Raw genomic sequence first — 18,944 nt, 5'->3', positions numbered from 1 at the left:
CTGTAATAATGGAAAATAAGGAAAGCATATGTCTCAACAAGACTTGCTGTACTGATGTACTGCTGAACAGCACTGATGGCCAGAGCATGTGGCTGTGTCTGTAGTGACTAGGCCATCTACTGGGATGTTGGACATATCCATATATTACCTGTGTATATAACTATGATACACATTTTGTCTTGTAAATATAAGACAACTATACAGAGCATGTGTAAAGTACTGCTGCAGATGTGTGTGTTCAACTGCATGTTATATATTGAGCTCATACCATTCAACTGTCCAGTGTTCTGCACACTGACCATATGTGTGCCTCATAGTTGTAGTAATTTATCCATAGAGTTGTGTTATGTCTGTCAAATCCTTGCCAAATCTGTGAAGACTGACATTACAACATCCCCTTCATTGTCCTCTGGCTTTTTCCATTCAGGATTGCCACAGTGGATCATCTGTTGCCATTTCTGCCTGTCCTCTGAATCTTGCTCTCTCACACCAAACACCTGCATGTCCTCTCTCACCACATCCAGAAACCTTATCTGAGGCCTTCCTCTCTTCCTCTTACCTGACAGCTACATCCTTACCATCCTTTTCCCAGTATACTCAGCAACCCTCCTCAGCACATGTCCAAACTGATGTAATGCTGCCTCTCCAACATTGTCTCATATCCGTCCAACATGGCCTGAGCCTGTCATATACACATTGCTAAACCTGTACGTCCTTGTCACACCCAGTGCAAATAATATCTGTAACTATGCCATGTGCAGCTCTGACTCCTGCCTTTTTGTCAATGCCACTGTCTCCAACCCATATAACATAGGTGGTCTCACTAACCTCTTGTAGACCTTACATATCACATTTACTGGTCCTCGTCTGTCACATATCACTCCTGACACTCTTCTCCACCCTCTCCATCCTGCCTGTACTCTCTTCTTCACCTGTCCTCCATAGTACTCATTACTCTGAAATGTTGATCCCAAACATTTGAGCACATCCACCTTTGCCAACTATACCCTATTCATCCTTAACATTCTGCTATCCTCCCTCTCATTCACACAAAGATATTCTGTCCTAGTGCTGCTGACCTTCATTCCTCTCCTCTCTAGAGCATATGTCCACCTCTCCAGGGACTCCAAATACTGTCCCCTACTCTCAATACAGATCACAATGTCATCTGCAAACAACATAATCAACGGGGACTCCTGTATGATCTTGTCTGTCAACCTGTCCATCACCATTGCAAATCAGAAAGGGTTCACAGCTGATCCCTGATGTAATTCCACCTCCACCTTAAACACATCCATAAATCCCACTGCAGACCTCAATGCTGTCACACCACCCTTGTACATATCCTGTACCACTCTTACATATATCTCTTCCACTCATGACTTCATCATACAATGCCACAACTCCTGTCTAGGCACCCTGTCATATGCTTTATGTAAGTCCAGAGATACACATAGCAACTCTTGACTTTCCCTTTATTCCACCAGTAACAATCTCAGAGAAAACATCACATCAGAAGTGCCCTTTCCATGCATGAAACCATACTATTGACCAGTACTCCTCACCTCCCTGTGTAACCTAGCTTCCACTACTCTTACCCATAACTTTATGCTGTGAGTGGTCAGTGTTATCCCTCTGTAGTTATCACAGCTCTGCACATCAACCTCATTCTTAGCACTGCACCCAAGCACTTTCTCTCCACTTCTCATGCAACCTCACACTGCCCAGGATAGCAGTAAACAGTCTGGTTAACACACCACTGCCATTTCCCCTAAACAACCCCATGCTTCCACAGGTGTGTAATGTGGACCAACAGGCTTGCCAGTATTCATCCTCTCCATAGCTATCCTTACATCCTTCTTGTTAAGCCATTGCACTTCCTGATTCATCATACCCACATCATCCGACCTTCTCTGTCTCATTCTCTTCATTCATCAGCCTCTCAAAGTACACTGGCCAACACACTCTCCTCGCTTGTGAGTGCATATACCTCATCATCCTTTATCACACTTATCTGCTGCACATCTTTCCTAGCTCAGTGCAACTGTCCAGCCAATTAGTACAATTCCGTCATCCCTGTTTAGTGTTCAACCTGTCATAGAACTCTTCATATGCCCATCCTCAGCCTTTGCCTCCTCTCTCTTGGCCATGCACATCATCCCCTCATACTCCTGCCTACTTTCCTCGTCTCTCTGACAATCCCACTCCTTCTTCCCCAGCCTCTGTATCTGTATACTATATAGCACTTCCTCAGACCACCAACAGGTGTCCTTGTACTGCTTCCTCCATCCACATGTCACCCCAAGCACCCTTCTAGCTGTCTCCCTTACCAGCTCTGCTGTACTTAACTAGATACTTGTTAGATTGTCACTGCCACCCAGTGCCTATCTCAACTCTTCCCTGAACTCCACCTCACAAGCACACTCTTCCAGTTCACACCATTTGATCCTTGGTGCTGCCCCCACAGTCCTCCTCATCTCGATCACCAACATCATCTCACATACCAACATTCTCTGCTGCCTAAAACACTTTCTCCTTCAAACTGGCCCTCCTACATTGGATATATTCCATCTGTATGCATCTTACTCCACTCTTGTATGTCACCCTATGCTCCTCCCTCGTTTTATAGTGCATATTCACCACAGCCATGTCCATCATTTTTGCAAAATCCACTACCATCTCACTGTCTCCACTCCTTTTAACACCATACATATCCATCAATTCCCCATCTCATCTGTCCCCCTCACCAACATGCCCATTGACATCTGCTGCAATGACCAGTCTGTCACCCTTGGGTACAGTAATCACCACATCATCCAACTGATGTCACATTTCTCTTTCTCATTCATCACACAACCAACCTGCATAGCATATGCACTAACAGCAGTCATCATTACACCATCATCTTACAGCTTCAGAAACATCACTCTATCAGACACTTATGCCATCCTCCAAAAACACTCTTGGCATACTATTCCTTCAGCAGAAGCCCTACCCCCTTCCACATCCAGTCCACACCTTGATAACAAAATTATGACCTGCCTACCATACACCCAGCCATTATCCCCTTCCATGTGGTTTCTTGCACACACACAATATATCAAACATCCCCTGGCCATCATATCAGCTAGCCTGGTCCCTATACTACTCATACTGCCAACATTAACAGTTCTTATCCTCAATACCACCCTCCTAGCCTTTCCTCTGTCTTCCTGCCATATGACTGTTGGACATCCTCCAGGGGATGCCTGTCAGTGCAAAGGCTACTGTGCTATTGAATGACTCAAGTATGTTACAGCAATATGGAGACACTGTCACTGATTTTGTCCCATTGCACACATGTATACATGACATCCTACAGATGTCCTGCTGTAACAGGTTGAGAGGGATGACTGCGCAGCAAGAGTGTGCATTTAGTGTGCCATACTGACATAGAACAGACATGTATGTGAGGTATTAGCTATGCACATGTCAGTCTGAGAAGGTCTATGTGTCCACCTCATGAAAACAGTCATGGGATGAAAAATGTCAGTTAAAACAGCCGTACATGTTGTACACATGTATAATCTTAGTTACTGTGCACGCAAAACAGTGACATTTCTACAGCTACTGGTTGTTGCATTACTCTGACACAGCCATGGTTAGTACAGCAAGCATGATTATCATGACTAAATTGGAGAGGTGTCCAACTGTGTTATGACTTTGTGACCATGCCCACTACAAACAACTGATTGAACACATACATGGCTGTATGAACTCAGCAATACCTTACTTGTCATACCTGCCTCCACCAATGTAGAGTAATCCCCTTTGCTGGACAGCAGCATTACACAAACCACAGACTTGGTCCCTATAGCATCTGTACAGGGCAAAGTAGGGGCAGCAACCAACCTGGCATCAAGTCAGCCATTGTCTGAACAAGCATATAAGGTCACAGATGGATTACTGTAAGGCCAACTATGAGTACAAATTGAAGACATCCACCAGGGACAATCACAAGACCATCTTCCCATATGTCTGCAGTCTCGGAGGCAACATGCCAACCCAACCTGTAATGGTGGCCAATCAGATCACATACACACACAACATAGCTACAGGCAACCTGATGCAGATAGGGTTAGGGCAAACATCCCCCCTGGCTCAGCATCATTATAGGTGGATATGTACTGCACCCACACCCCTCCCCTCATCACCAGTGAGCAGGTACATATTGCCTACTGAAAGGCAATAAATGTAAGCATCCATGGGACATCTTATCATCCCTGTCTGGATCCTACATGAACTCAGGCATGTGCTCCCAGCTGCATTACACACTGTAGTCACACCAAGCCACAGCACCAACCACACAACATCCGCATGGAAGACAGCTAATGTCATCCATTTACACAGACCTGAATTAGGAATGATGGATTATACAAACAACTTGCCCTCACTTCGGGCAATATGACTCATCAGGACTAGAAGTGCAATGCAAGCTGATACTGTGCTGATAGATTAGAAGGGTATGCTGTGGTTGTGAGTGGTGGCTACTGGTATGGTTCTGAGTGTTAGCTACTGGTATTCAAGGTATATGTGCAGGTACTGGAGATACTGTTGGCAAATGTATGGGGTCCTGTGATGTGTTCCCCTGTTAGTTTCTACCAGGTGCAAAGTCACATCACCAGTGGGAGACCTATTCACCAGTGGAATGCAACCTGATAATGGAAGCCATACTACATAACCACACAGTATTGTTGGGCCAAAGCCAGCAACATCTGCAGGAGAGGACCACACTGTGGGATGACCCTGTCCACAGGTTAAATTAGGTGGGCCTGCACACACATACATATGAGCAGGTGTGGCATCATGCCACCAACCTCATACACCATGCCTGGCAAAGGGCTGCTGCCATGACCAGGGATCCCAAAACCATATGCGGGAGCCCAGCCATGCAGCCCCTGCTGACACCAAATGAGGAGCACCTTGCCAAGCTTAAGCCACCCATCACAGTACAACACCAGGGTACAAAGCCCCACTTACTGGAGGTGGGTGGCACACACACAATGGACAAGGAGCATGCAGGTAAGGTCCCATTGGGGATTAGTAGACCACTGTATGAGACATACTTGTATCTGTACAGTATCTACATGCATGTGCCAGATCAGATTGCAGTTGGGGATGGGGATTTCTAATGCACAGAAGTAAAAATCTATGGGTAAGGACAGCAAAATGTGTAGTATTGGGTGCTGTACTGTAAATGTGCAGACATGCTGCATCCATCCTTTTCCAAGGGCACATGTGAGTCTGCAGATGATACCTCTCTCCCACAACTACATAGGTCACTCTGGTCTGCATATGGGACAACAGCCTGAAGCTGGTGGGTATGGAATTGTTCAGTTGTGCTTTGGCAATACCCCAGGCATGTGGAGGGCATGCAAGCTATCATTCACACAACTATGACTAATAGCTATATTGCTTTATGTGCATGTTCACTTGTGGTGGGGTTAATTGTATTGCATCATAGTGGTCACCACAGGGGCCTATCTGAAGAGAATATAACATTCCTGTAGCATTCCTCACAATCTGTCAGTGCAAGACGTCTGGACAGACACCAGCAAAATGTGTTGGACACACTGACTAAGGTAGGGACATGTGTGAAACATTACTGCTATGCAGTGGGTATAAAATGTATACACACACCTGTTAAGATGCCATTTGTTTCTGAAATATACCGATTGAGACCACAATATGTCAGTCCACACCTTTCCCAACCTTTAATGTGACCCATGACATGAACAATTCACTTGTAAAACCAAGCATCTGGACTCATGTATTGCATCTACAAGCCTGGACAAGTGTGAGAGTAGCAGATGTTGTATCAGTATGCTGTTTCAGTCAGGTATGATACCTGATGCTGCCATATGTGTCAGTACACTCACTGTGGCCTGTCTGGCAACTATTTCACATACATGGGCATTGTTAAGGCAGACAGAGCACTAATAGGTTCCAAACATCTGGATGTTCCAGACACATCCGTACAGAGGACAGCTATGGCCTGTACAATGATTTCACATGCGGCATGTGAGGCAGATGCCATTACCACACTATATAAAGTAATGGCATCAGGAGGTAGTCACCTGCCATGTATGGTACACACAAGACATGACCCACACACATATCAGTATTCAGATTAGAACTCCTACTTATCTATTTATGTTTACTATAGTGTTACGCAGTTATCAAACTCACCACAGAGCTTACACAATTTCACCTCATCCAAAAGTACTTGTAAGGTGAATGACATCAATAGGACTACTAAATTAGGACAAGTATGGTGTTACACAACTCAAAATTATATAACCTTTACAGGACATGATTCTCACACAAACACTTGCCAGTGCTGAGATTTGAACTCCTGCTATCTAGTTATTTGTATTATGGTATTATGCAGTTAGCGGACGGGCCAGACAACTTACACAATTTCACCTTATCCAAAGGTACTTCAAAGGTGAATGACAATAACAGAAGTAGTAAAGTAGGGTGGGGGAAGTGTAATGGGTGGAACACAAATCAAAATTGTATAAGACACACAGTATCCAATTTACGCACACACACTGTTGCCAATATTGGGATCAGAACTTCTGTCTACTGAGTTATTTCTACTATAGTGTTACACAGTTATCAGATGTGCCACAGAGCTTATACAATTTCACCTACTCCAAAGGTACTTCAAGGAATGACATCAACAGACCTTCTAATTTGGAGTGAGGGGAAGTGTAAAGGGTGGTACACAAGTCAAAAATGGTATAACATACACACTACAGGAGTCTCACACACAAAAACCAGCACAGGGAGGAGAACTCCTGCATTTCTAGCTATGTTTACTATAGTGTTACACAGTTGTCAGATGCGCCACAGAGCTTATACAGTTTCACCTACTCCAAAGGTACTTCTAAGGTGAATGACATCAACAGGACTTCTAAACTGGAGTGAGGGGAAGTGTAAAGGGTGGTACACAAGTCAAAAGCAGTATACCCCACACAGTACATGATTTTGTTATGCACACACAGTTGCCAGCATTGGGATGAAAACTCCTGCCTATCAAGTTATGTCTACTATAGTGTTACGCAGTTACTGCACATGCTACAGAGCCTACTGGACTTACAATAGGCCAAAGGTGCTGATAACTGCATAGCTGAGGTAAAGTATTACAGGTGGCTGGAAGTCTGCCTTCAGTTTCTACCATATATCTTGCTAGTTCTTTCTGTCTTGCACTTCAAATAGCATTATAGTTTTGCACTTCAACAGGTTGTATCAATGTTTATCACACCTGAGATCCATCAGCAGTACTCGTTCATCACAGAATTAGCCCCAGTACTTACTTCTTATGACGACCCCTCCTTGCACCTGGCATGATTGAAGTGCGGTTTTCTGTGCTTTCACCCATTAACCTGGTGCACTTGTCCATTCTGAGGCACTGTTGCAACTGCCTCATGTACACAGACAAACCTCTCCTCTAAACTCCAAACACTCAGACCAGTGAGAGTTACTCCTATATCACCAAATGTGGAAATATGCACTCTCCAGCAAAGACTGGACTAGCTGGTCAAGAGGATGAAATCAGTACCTGCACCACACCATGTGGACCACATAGCTCACCACAACACCCATTATGACAGCCCTGACATAAACTGAAAAGCCACACACCCACCTTCACAGAAGCACTCAATGGACATTTAAACAAACAGCACAGACCAGCAAGACAGAAACCCACTCAAACACCATGACATAGCATATAGCAAAGGACGCATATGTCACCTACACAGTCAACCTAAGCTCCTAAGGCTGACCACCTTGCACAATACAGTGATCATGGGTTACCCAGTACTGCAGCACACAGATGTCCCACTCATTATGTTGATTATGGAAGAGGTAACAGCCATTTGTCTATCACGTGCCAGCATCCAACACATGACACACCCAGTTAGGCCACTCCACAACAGCTACAAGCATCACTCTGTCATCATCCATGTGGGTGTGAATGACCTGAGACACACCTCCCTGGGCTACATGACAAGAGACATGGTTGAACACTCAGATTATGTGGTCCAGGCACGTGTGATAGTAGCCCTGAGCAGTATACTGTCGTCACCTAGAATGATGCTGCAGTACTATCAACAGATAATTGACTGCAACATTGGCTTACGTTTGTGTGTCATTCTCAGGGGATCCAGCATCTCTTTACTTGGGATAACATGATTGACTGATCTCAATGCCTTGCCAGAGATGTCCTAAATCTGTCAGGTTTCCAGGTACAGGGTAAGTGTCTTGTCATCCCTATAATGCCTTATTAGGCAGTGTTCCAAATCAAATTACCACCTTAACAGCTAGACATGTATGCAATCTGAGGGTCATGCTGCTAAACAGTAGACATCTAACTGTCAAGATGCAGTCACTCAAAGCACTCCTCAGAGTGGTGGACATTGACATTTGTGCTGTAACGGAGAGGTGGTTCACAGCAGCAGACAGCAGCCCTGCACTAACAGGCTATGATGCATTCCACAGATGTCAGCACGAAAACATGGACCACACCTCCACAGGTGTTGTCTCTATATCCATAATGGATATGCAGAGCTCCAGACTAGTATCCCAGCATAATGCATCGGAGGTACTTCCTGTAAAACTGACTTTGGGGAATAGTGCAATCCACACCATAGCCTGCTATCAGTCCCCAGCTATGTCTCTAGACTGTCAATGCCCATTCCTCAACACCCTGACATCTATGAAGGTCCAACCCAAGACTGACATAGTAGGAGACTTCAACTACCGCTCCATCACCTGGGGAAAGTAGTCAAGCATCAGTACACTGGCCTATTGCTTCATGGAATTCATCAGTTCCAATGGCTAGAACTGAACCGGCTCATAATGACCCCCAGTAGAGGATGCAATAACCTTGACCTGTATTGATTACTTTCATATGGGACTGTTGCTTGACCACAGTTGTCAATCCCTACCTGGTCAGATCCAAACATGATGTGATCAGCATGGAGCTCAACATCGCACCCACACCCCCACAAAGGTAACCACCTTGCAACACCTCTCCAAAGCTGACATTGCAGTCATAAAACAGGGGTGAGTGACTTCAGTGCACCCATGCCAATGGGAAATAGCTGCATGACTGTCACATCATACACATATGCACTGCACAAACATGTACATGGATGCATGGTACTAGACATAACCAACAATCACAGACACTGTCCTCCAAACAGTGGAAGCCATTGTGATGGTCCCCTGCCATTACTAAAGTGTACAACAGAAGGAAGACACTGTTGCAAAAAATGGTGGCGTCCCAAGACTGGTGAACCCCCTTATTAGCCTCCAACACAAGTTGGGATCCCTCATGGTTCACCTACAGGCAGCTATGAAGGCAGATTTGCAGCAGACACTGACGACAATCACAAAAGCCTTTAATAGTTATATCAACAACCTCCACAGCAATAACCACAAGGGCAGTGAGTTACTGCACAATGCTGATTCCTATCCTGACACAACAGATATTGGCCACAGTCTTGCCAACACAGTCAATGCCAGCTTTACCCCTTTCTCCCCCCCAAGGGGGCAATCACAATGGCAGATGAATGCCAGGAACCCAGCATTACTGCAGACCAGGTTAGACCTGCATTGTCCACAGGCAAGGATACAGCTTCCATGAGACCCCAACATATCTGTGGCTGTGTTCTACATGACATACAAGGAGACCTGGCACCATATCTGTGTGCCCTGGTCAGTCACAGCTTCACCTAAGGCTTTGTCCTTCCAAAATCGCACACTGCTACAGTCATCCCTCTCCATAAAGGGGTAGCATCTACAGACCCTGGGGATTATTGGACCCTTAGCCTGACAAATCTACTATGTACGGATATGGGCACATCATCAGGGACGTGATTGACCAAGATATGGATGATCTCCTAACTCTGGACCCCACATAGTTTGGCTTTGTGAATGGCGGATCATGCCTGCTCAACCTGGTTGACATCTTTGAGTGAGTCACCAGAGCTGTGTATGACAGTAAGGCACTGCATAGAGCTTACCTCAATCTGGCCAAGGCTTCTGATACCATTCCTCAGTCAGGGATTATTGGTAAACCCAACTAACTAGGCATCAACCCCTATATCAGTGGTTGGTTTGCAAACTGGTTCACAGAACACACAGTGTGACAGTGGCAAACCACAAATCAGACTGGCAAGCAGTCACGAGTGGGGTCCCACAGGGATCAGTACTGGATAGTATCCTGTCCAGCATCTACTTCTCAGGAGTCCAGCCCAACACAGAGGAACTCTGTCTGACCAAGTTCACAGAGGACTGCAAGCTGGGAGCTATCATGAACTCCACAAGTGATGCAGATATCCTACAGAAAGGCATCACTGAGACCAATGAGTGATGTGGAAACCATGGCCAGAAGCTTAACACCACAAAATGCATCAACATCCCTTTGGTAAAACACTCAGTTCCCAGTAAGTTCCACATCAATGGGAGCCCAATGAACACTGTAGGCATTATAATAGATCTGGGGACACAGGTTGACAGCAACTTCTCCTTCAAGCACCACATTGCCACTGTGGACAGGAAGTCCTTCTATATGCCACATTGCATTACCAAGGGATTTGCATCCAAGAAGACAGAGGTAATGTTCTCTGTCTAGTATTCCCTCATTAGACCACTTGCCAAGTATTATGGCCCATTTGCCATGTACCTCACTAGACACCTGCTACAGCTGGAAAAGCCACAGAAGCACCTCACAAAGGGGTTCCTAGGCATTAAATACACATCCTACACAGACAGACTCAGAAGACCCAAGCTATTCTCTGTGTCATATCACTTAATTAACAGCTATCTGTGATCAATTTACAAAGCCATGTCTGACCCAGCTTGTTTAGAAATGCTACATATAAACCTATCCACACCATACACTGTAGAGACCTCTACCTCAGTACCACAATCACCACAACATAGTGGTGGGACAGGTCCCTCACCAAGAGGCTGCACATGTCCTGGAATACACTTCCCATACATGTCAGGCAGAGCACCTAGCTGACTCTGTTCCAGAGAAATCTTGATGAGTGGATGGATAATAGACAGTTCAACCCAAGAATCACTGCAGTGGCTATACTTGATACAGACACTGGGACGTAACAGCGGGTGGCACAATGGCAGGGCCCTTCTATGTGCTAGGCTTATTAAGGCTCCTGAGCCATTACCTACTACACACTTGTGAGCCTATAAAGGGAATGACATCAGCAGGACTGATAAAGTAGTGCAGTGGGTGTTCAACCTATCAAAATACTTTGTCCTACAAGCAGGCACACACTTGCCAGATGTGAGAATAGAATCCCTACCTAACTAGTGTTTTGTACCATAGTGGTTACACAGTTACCACACATACTACAGAGCTTACTGGACTGACAGCTGGCCAAAGGTGCTGATATGGGGAATTACATCAGCAGGACTGATAAAGTAGGGCAGTGGGTGGTAAACATATCAAAATACTGCTTGCAAACATACATACCTACACACACATTTGCTGGTTATAAGAGTAGAATCCCTGCCAAGCTAGTCATTTGTACTATAGTGCTAAGCATTTATCACATGCACTACTGAGCTTATAGGGCTAACAGCTGGCCAAGGTTGCTGATAAGGGACTGACATCTGGACTGATAAGATGGGGCACTGTGAAGTGTTGTGGGTGGGAATGACATAAAACTGTTTCACCTATAAACAAACAAACACACAGCTCCCTCACTCTTACACACACAACTGTCTCACACACACACTTCTACATTTGCCAGGACTGAGATTAGAACTCCTACCTAACTAGTGATTTGCACTATCATGTTATGCAGTTATTGTATGCACCACAGAGCTTACGGGGGTAAGGCCTGACGAAAGGCACTTCTAAGATCACTGAAATCTGTAGGACTGCTAAAGTAGGGAAAAGGGAGGTGTACTGGGTTTGAATGGCCCAAAAACTTTTAGTTGTGAGCATATACACAAACACACACACTTTTACATTTGCCAGGACTGAGATTAGAACTCCTAACTAACTAGCTATTTGTACTCTCACTTTATGCAGTTAGCGCATGTGCTCACAGAGCTTATGGGGCTGAGGCCTGATGGAAGGCACTTCAGATGACTGATATCTGCAAGACTGCTAAAATTTGGAAAGGGGAGGTGGACCCAAAACACACACCACACACACACACACACACATACACACACACACACACACACACACACACACACACACACACAACACACAACACACAACACACACACATACACACACACACATTTTACATTTGCCAGGACTGAGATTAGAACTCCTACCTAACTAGTTATTTGTACTATAGTGTTATGCAGTTATTGTATGCATGGGGCTGGGCCTAACAAAAGTGAATTATATGGTAACAGACATTTTCAGGACTGCTAAGGTGGGGCAATGGAGAGTGCACTGGGTGGGGAAGGCCTGTTCATTCCCAGATCCTACTGACATTTCTCGAGGTGTATGAGCATGCCCAGTGTATCCTTCTATAGTACATGTGGGACTCCATTCCAGGGATTCTTGTACTCCAGTCCGGTTTGTTTTGTGCTACAGCCATACCTCTCGACCTGTTGGTGCAGGTTATCTAGAGATAGCCTATCAAAATGTGGGAACAATGGGCCATACAGTGATTCTGACAATTTCTCTCAGTAATGTATGGATTGCTAGGGTTACAGGGCTGGTTTAAGCAAACATCTGTCATATATCCCATTTGATACTGTCATGTACTGTTTCAGTACCTGGTGACATACCTTCTCAGATCATCACAGTGATTTACCAGAGGAATACAGAATGGATGATGCACGCACAAGGTTTGTGCACCAAATGCTACTCATTCTTGCACTATCCAGCCTGTTGAGGGGTGTGCCTACAAGCAATTAACTGCTGGTGCTGTGGAAATGGTCCAGCACCTTAGTGATATATTACAATGGTGGACTATCTGTGCTTTTATGTTCTGGCCTGGTCTGATGTCCAGTCCACAGCTGGGTAATATAAGTCAGACAGGATCAGGGTGGCAGGCAGACTCCAGATAGATTTGTATGGGATAGGATATGTCGGGGGGAGTCCTAGTTTGCCAATAGCTACCAGTACATTGCATTGGGCTCTCCTCAATGGTTGACTGCACTTGGAGGTCTTGTATTTGTCAGACTGTTTGACCAGCCTGGAGGTGTGTGTTTGTCACACATATATGTATGGCCCACCTCATTTTGCTTGGATGGCCACATGTTAGGGTCAGGATGTTGCATAGGATGAGTGATCAGGGAGGGGTGTGTTACTTCCCATGGCTGTGGCCCAGGGTTCTGTGGGTGCAGACATGTCACCATCTTCCAGGGTTAGGCCTGCCTGCAGTGAGTGCATTCCCATGTTTAAACTCCTAACCCTGCCTGTCAACTGTACAGAGTATCACAGAATGTCCACATCCATGACTCATATATCTTGTTGGTTACCCAAACAAGCGTGGTTTTCCAGCAAAAGTGTTTTGCAAGTCACTCAAGGTTGAAGTCAGATATTACTGACAGTTGACATTGAAGTTTCATACTTCGTACCCATCAGACATTCCATGCTACTACAAAGCATTCCATCAACTTTATAGCATTATTAGAGCAGTATTTTGCAGGTGTCCTTCTCTTTGAACCTTCATCACCCCATTATTCATGGTTTTGTCCTGATTTCAGGATCCCTGAGGCTGGCAGGTTTGCTCCTAGCAGTTGTCAACATGGCCTTTCTTTGCATTTTGTGGACTGTGTTATGTTGGTGTTATGAACCCCATGACACTCCCTAAAGGGCACTGTGGATGAGGCATAGTCTTTTTCCAGAGGCCTGTAGGCCAGGTGTGACAGATGTAGGCCATCTGTAGCAGGGTAGTGCATTCTGATGATCATATGTTCCAGACTGCCATCAGGAGACACCCCTGGGATGGCACCAGTAAGTTGACTGTGGGTGTTACTGACAATTGCTTTCTGTTACTATTGTACCATTACTCTGGGTGACAGCTGGATGCTGCTTAAGGCTAGGAACATGTTACTGCATTTCTATGGGACCATGGAGCAGTGACACGCATGTCCACGATACACATCTGCACAGACTGTGCTGATATTTGCTTAACATTTTGGTCCCATGTAGCATAGTGGTGTGCCCTATGTTTCAGACTACAGGCATAACAGTATCAACCACAGGTCAGATTGTTCTGGCATAGACATTTGTAGTTTCAGACTTCTTACCTTTCAAAGCCACACTGCCACTGCCAGACCTGTTGTGATATCACGGTGTAAAAGTCTGTGGGTGGGAATTTCATGGATGTTGCCATGTGGGGGCCTTTGCCAGGCATTTCTGTATGATTGTCTGCAGCTGATCTCCTGTGTGGGGTTGGTGGTGGGTACGGGACCACCACTTTGACATCCATGCATGTGACCTATGACCCCCCCCCCCAGTTATTTGGCTCACCACATATACTTCAGTGGTATTTGTCAATTAGGGTGGTACTGCATGGTGTGAGTAGGGCAGTACTGGGGATACACATCCTGCTGTCCCACAGAGCTGTCAGTTGTCTGCTGCTATCCCAGTTAGCCACCCCATTCCCTTACATGCTTGATCAATAACATAGATACGCTATCAGAATATTCTACCCCATTATTTTAATTTGTTACAGAGAATGGCTTACCTTGGGCCTCCAGCTGTTGTGAGGGTGGCGCTTGAGGGCTGACTACGTTGGATGCACACAATACACTGCTTATACATGGTCAGGTATAGGTGTTGTGAAGTCTGGCATCCATTTTACTGTGTGCTCGAGTCAGACAGAGAGAAAGATCAGTCCCTGGGACCCTACAGTGTCAGTGTATGGGCTATGCATTGCCTCTTTGCCAAGGCCAGGGCATACTGGGCAGACCTCCATCTGCCTACAGGGGCAGACTCAGGATGTTCCTCCTCAAAGTCCCTCTGTTCCTGTGGAGGTCTTGGCAATGGTGGGGGGCTGTGTGGCCCTTCCCCATTTTGTTCTTGCTGCAGCTGGTTCCACAGGATCATATTGTGTAGCATGGCACATACTATGACCATGTGTGCACATGTGGCTGGAGAGTACTGCAAGGTTTCACCAGATATGTCAAGGCGGTGGAACCGTGACTTGAACATTCCAAATACATGCTCTATAATGATCCTGGTTTGTGCGTGTGCCTCATTATGGCATTCATCTGTGGGTGTGTGTGCATTTCTGATGGGTGTCATCATCCACGGCTCCAGTGCGTAGCCAGCATCCCCCACTAAATGACCATATGGGATGTCCCCCCGACAAACCGCTGATACAGCTGTGAGAAATGCCAGATGTGGGAGTCGTAATAGCTTCCAGGGCAGCCACGACACATATTCATGATAATGCCCTGGGCATCGCACATGACCTGGCAGTTGATGGAGTGGAGCCCCTTGCGGTTTATGGAGACCCTACCCCGGTCACCAGGTGGTGCTTTGCTGTGGATGTGCATGCAGTCTATGGCACCTAGTACCTCTGGGTAGTCTGCTATATGACGAAAGAGATGCATATTGCAGTTCCTCTCCTCACGGGTGGTGAGGAATTTAATGTGCTTCTCGGCCTGTGATCGCATGGCATCCAGGAACTGGTGGAGTATCCTGGACGCAGATGCCTGCGAGACCCCCATGATATCTCTAGTTGGTCTTTGGAAAGTACTTGTAGCTAGTATTCTTAGAGCTACACATACCCTGGTATCCACTGGGATGGGTTCCCTTCTGTTTGTTCTGGCTGTGAGGTAAGGCTGGCACAGCTCCACAACTTGCTGCAATGTGTCCCTGTCCACCCTATAGTGCTCTACTATCTCCAGATCATGTAGCCCCTGATAGGTTACCCTGGGCCTGAACACTCTTCTCCTCCTCATAAGTCTGGCGTGGTTGTCAGCATTGTCCTCTTCACCACCCTCAGCCTTTTGCACATACTGATGTATGAGAACAACTGCAGCCCCTAACATTTTGTCAGTTTTGTCAGGTAAAATTCCCCTGCCTGTGTACACCGGTGGTGTAAAGTTTGTGGGAAAAAACAGACTGAAAGGTGTTTGCATAGTTTATAGTGGTGTGCTGCAGATGCTGCCTGTGTGATTGGCTAAGTATGATACATTCCACCTGACAGCTCTATTACTTGTATTTGAGTGCCTCTATTCTGCTATTTCCCTTTTTTTTTCTTGTTCCACTTGTCATTTCCTGTATTTTTTTATTTTTGTTATTTAAATCCCGGTGCACGCCACGCACACCTGTTTAGACAAGGTAAACAAGGCTATATAGCCCCAGACACACCCCCTTGCTTACATATACATAGTGCTGCTATTTCCTGTGGTTTTTTTTTTGTTTGTTTGTTTAAGTCCCAGTGCGTGCCACACAAACCTGTTTAGCTAAGTTAAACACATTTTAGCAGAAATGTCCCTCCCTGGACGTGAACACGCTTTTCATTTCATGGTGTAAGACATTACAGCCTTTGCTTAGCTGTGCTTAGCTAAGCGGAAACCCAGCCAGCAGAGCTCCAATGTGCTTACACCAAGCATAACACACCCCCTATTCATGTTAATTGCTCCTCTTGCTTACACGATCCTGTTCTAGCACCTACACGGTTAGGTGCAGGCTTTGGACTTAGAATATTTTGTGATTTAGTAAATTTCTCATCATTTGCATACCCCACTCCTTTAGCCCATAGATGCTGCACTGACACAGAGCCTTTCCCCTTGACAACCACTGTTCCCTGGTATTATTTTGATTCTGCATGCCATAGACTATAATGCAAAATGCAGATTTTCTTTAAACTTGGGTTTTCACATTTTTTTTTTTTTTTTGGCATTATTGTGTTTGCGCGCTGGTGTGCTATGGTTAAACGGTGGAGATTGGCAACAAAAAAGTTATTTTATATTAAAATTAAACATTTATTCATGCCAATGGCCATATGTTTGGCCATTGGCATGCCTACAAATGTGAATAAATGCATTTATTTCTGCTGTCATACCTCCATTTTCTTTTTTGCAGAAATGTGTCCAGTTAGTAACTGAACACATTTCTGCACTGACACTGTTCCTGCATGGAGACCTGGCAGCTTCCTGAATTGTTAATTCACTTCATTTGTCTGGTTTTCACCAGCAAATGAGGTGATTAGCATGCCGTACGGTCTTCCATGCAGGAACAGTGTAGACAGGTTCATGCACATCGGATCAGCTGTTTACTGAATCGCTCGGCAGCTGAACTCCATGCAGGAGCTGCTACACTGTTCCTGCAGAGTTTTAGCTTTCATGAATCCCGGGGTCTGTTGGCATCAAGGCCAGTGTATAGTTTATACATCGTCAGAAGGGAAGTTATTGGATTATACTTTTTAAGAAAGCTTGCAGGTTCGCTCTTAAGTAGGAGTATTGTTTTTCCTGTTGTTAACCAGGTTGGTGTCTGTTCTGGGTGTGCATACAAATATTTTTTACATGGCTAAATCATCATGTAAAGATGTGAATACTTTTAGCTAGAAGTTAGGTAATGTATCTGGGCCTGACGTTTTCCAGTTAGGGGGTTTTCTTAAATTTGTTTAAATCTCCCTGGCTGTTACTTCATCCCATTTCATATTCTGTACATTTGAACTTCTTATTCTTTCTTTTACTTCTTCTGTCCATTTAGCATATTTGTATGTTCCACAGGATCTTCATAAATATTTCCCCAAAATGTATCTTTTTCTTTTTTGGTGGTATTTCATTTCCTTTTGCCTTGTTTTCCAATTCTCTATAAAACTTTTTTGGGTCATCAATAAATTGCTTGTTTTGTACTTTTCCTTTATATTTATCTGTATATCTTCTAAGTTTTTTCTGCCTGTGTTAATATTTTTAGTTTATTATTTGCGATAGTGCAGGATAAATCCTGATCTGTTCTGATACCGTGCATTGTTTTTATTATGTCTATGTTTCTGAGTATTTTTGTTGATCTGTTCCCCTCTTCTATATTCTTCTATCAGTGACACCTCTTGTCTTAATTGCTTTATAGTTTTCTCTATTCGATACTTCCATGATGGCATTTGACTTCTCCCCTTCCTTTCTCTTGCTGCCCTGTGTTTTTGTGGTAAGACTTTATCTGTTATTAATTTAGCTCCATAGTAATATATATCCTATTTACTTCTGTTATATCACATTAATCTGTATGAACAGTCCTATTTATTGTGTTCATTCGTTTCATTAAACTTATAACTTTTGGGGTTTTATTGACTTTCTTTAGTCTATTTCTTTCATTAATCTTAATATGTCTGTCCTTCTCTATTAAATCAAGCAATTCTTATCTTAGGTCATTTTCTTCCAAACTGAGGGCACATTCTTTGTTCTCCATTTCCTGTGGGCCTTCTATAGAAAGTTCCACAGCATATTCCCATGCCACATTCCCTTCAGTTTCATCCTGTGGCATCCATTGCTCTTTCATATGAGAACTCACTGGCCTATGACTCCACAATATTGACTATGTCAGAGTTGTTACAGTTTCCTGTTTTTCCCCTTGCTGTGCAACTCCAACTGAACTTTTATACTAGCTTCCTATGGAAGGCTCCAAAGTATGTTCATATGGCAACTGATCAGATGTTTCCTGCTTCATCGGTTTCTCCTTATTTTGGGGATCCACTGCTCTGTCCTGCTGTGATGTTATCAAAGTTAGATTTTCTACATTAAATCCTTCGCTTCACAGATAATCCATAATCTCAGTTTCTATTTCTTTAACTTGTCCATTACTAATCCTCTTTTCTACTTTTTCTCTGTTTTCTTATTTTTTGCCATATCCGGATGCCTTTGCCTGTATTTCTCTTCAGATATCTTTGGTGCTGCTCCTTTTGTATTGATTAGTTTTGCTTTCTCCCTTGCATAAA

The sequence above is a fragment of the Protopterus annectens genome, chromosome 2.part0 (assembly GCF_019279795.1).
Source record: "Protopterus annectens isolate FY-2018-M chromosome 2.part0, PAN1.0, whole genome shotgun sequence".
Lineage (NCBI taxonomy): Eukaryota > Metazoa > Chordata > Ceratodontiformes > Protopteridae > Protopterus > Protopterus annectens.
The sequence above is the reverse complement of the archived record's forward strand: the minus strand, read 5'-3'. Positions refer to the sequence as shown.